The 2,424-nt window shown below is 39.9% G+C and overlaps 1 pseudogene; it reads right to left on the bottom strand.

Annotated features, from left to right (window-relative positions):
* Positions 1 to 947: 947 nt before the first annotated feature.
* On the bottom strand, positions 948 to 2,115 carry LOC148138459 (NACHT, LRR and PYD domains-containing protein 12-like; annotated as a pseudogene).
* Positions 2,116 to 2,424: the final 309 nt, after the last annotated feature.

The following is a 2,424-nucleotide window of genomic DNA, read 5'->3' as shown; positions in this document are numbered from 1 at the left end:
AGCAAAGGATTGATCACACGTTAATAGATTTAATCCATAGACTACTTACTGGTGCAGTGGAGGTGGAGGAAGAAATATATACAAAGATTAGGGGAATTAATGAAAAATAAATCCTTGGCAAGTCTTCTGACAAATTGGTGAGAATTAAATAAGCAAATGGACCCTTTTTGTATCAAATACATAAGCATTCGGTGCTGGTCTGTAATGGGAATAAGCCATAATGAAACAAAAGTTGTTGGAAACATGAAACAACATTGACCTCGATATTGTATAAGATATCATTCAGAGGAGCATGAGAACTGTTGCGCTCTGCTGTGCAGTCTTATTGACTACCAATTTTGAGCAATAAATCATCGTTTTGGTGACTTGCATTGGCTGATCAGGAAAAGATAGTAAAATTCCATCATATTGTTAAGAATCATTTTAGGATTCTTCACTCTTCAGAGAATCTATCATCAATCTTCATTCTTAGTAAATTCTGTGTTGAAAAATGATTCTTTCCGGTACAACTGAATTATTAGTTTCCCTTCATTATCGAGAATTGGCACAATCCGTGGCTATTCAACAATGTGATCAAAAGTTAGAGACAGAAAGTAACTGGTAGCTCTCGGCATTTGTGAAGTACGGGTCCCAATCGCTATAGTCCTTCATATTGAATGCAGCAGATCTCAAGATCAAATTCTTTCAGTGAACCACCGAATTCACTGACAAAACAGGATTACACAGTCGACTGGGGTCAGTCTCAAGTCACGAAATGAAAATGTTTACACATCTTTCACAGAGTTCCGTGTAAGTGATTTATTCTGAGACTCAAACAGTTAGTGCAATGGATTCAGAATGTTTCTTTTATTAGTTATAGACCTGGTATTTCCAATCTGTCCTTCAAATATCTCCTTCACCCAATTGGTGACCTGACAGACTGTCTGATGAAGAAATGGACACAGAACCTATTCCAGGGGACGAGCAGACTGTGGGGAGGCGAGACCAACAACAAAACGGATGAATATTTCAAATCGCCTATCTTCCTCACCAACCTTCAGAAACACATCACTGGGGATTTCAATCTGACTGCCATGGTTTTTCAGAATGTTGTAAATACAATAGGAATACATTTGGTTGATGGTGTTGGGAGCATGCTGCTCTTTCCTGTCGCTTTGTGTGAAAAAGGGACCCAGTGATTGACCGAGTATCCAGCAGTACGAAGGGTTGTAGCACATGGTGGACAGGATTAGTTCTCCTCCACGTGTTTGAAAACAGCTGTTGCCACCATCTGATCCTCAAAAAAACTGTTGAAATATTCCTTCCGTTCATCACCAACAAATCCAAGGATCTCAGTCCAGATGCTGATCTCAGCCTTTTCCAATAAATGGAATGCTGTGGGACGGCTGGTCACTATCACAGAACATCCAGGGAGCAGCTTGTGATGGATCAAACTCCACACAATGTCAGACACTTCACACCATCATTCGGGATCAGGGCACATAAACTGAGGCTCTGTATTTCTCCGACTGTCAGAAAAATCAATACTGTCCTTGTATTCATCCAAACCATCAAATATAAACAGCAATCCCTCTGGGTTCTTCCAGAGTTCTCCCAGAACATTCCCAAAGTAAGGATACTGATCCAATATCAGATTCCTTAGGTTTATCCTACACTTGTCAATGTTCAAATCCTGAAATTTAAAACTGAATACAAATTAGAACTCTGGGTATATTTTCCCAGTGGCCCAGTCATAAACCATCTTTCGTACCATTGTTGATTATCCAATTCCCAGGACTCTGCTCACAGGTGCTAAACTTCCAGTATTAGTTTTACGGGGAGAACAACTTCGACAGAACAGTTGATCAGCTTGGATCTTATCCAGTTGGATCTGGAGATGTTTCTCTCTCCACGCTTCATGGTCTCGGCCTCTTGCTAGCAGTTCATGTTCTACAAGCGTCCGATCTTGAACAGTGGAAATAACCGTTAGCTTAGTGTATCGATCAACCAGCTGGAATATCTTCACCTTCTCCTTCATTAGGATAGTGTTCACTCGCAGTGTTTCAGTTTGGACTCGATCTCCTTGTGTTTCTGTTGAATGTCTTCAATTGGAACAGACAGAAAGCGGTCCTCCATGTTAGTGACATTAGTAGCGAGAGAAAACAAAAAGTTTAAATCCCTTTTCACAGAAGACAGTAAAGTGTTGCATTTTGTGCACAGATTCAATACACATTTGTGTATAAGGTTAGCTTCCATGCATGGAAACGTCACTTGTAAGTGAAGTTTGGTTGAGAAAGAATTCAAAGTCTTTAGTTTCGGTAATATAGATTTTTATGAAGTTGATATATTCACTGCAAGCGTTACAATAAGTGTTATAACAGACATTATCTTACAAATTCTCACGGGCAAAGCACCTTGTGTCTCCCAAAGCCTACCTACAAACGG

This window comes from Chiloscyllium plagiosum, unplaced genomic scaffold, assembly GCF_037043375.1.
Source record: "Chiloscyllium plagiosum isolate Xiang-an unplaced genomic scaffold, Cpla_swu_hap1 HiC_scaffold_40, whole genome shotgun sequence".
Lineage (NCBI taxonomy): Eukaryota > Metazoa > Chordata > Chondrichthyes > Orectolobiformes > Hemiscylliidae > Chiloscyllium > Chiloscyllium plagiosum.
This window is presented reverse-complemented; position numbering and strand designations above follow the sequence as displayed.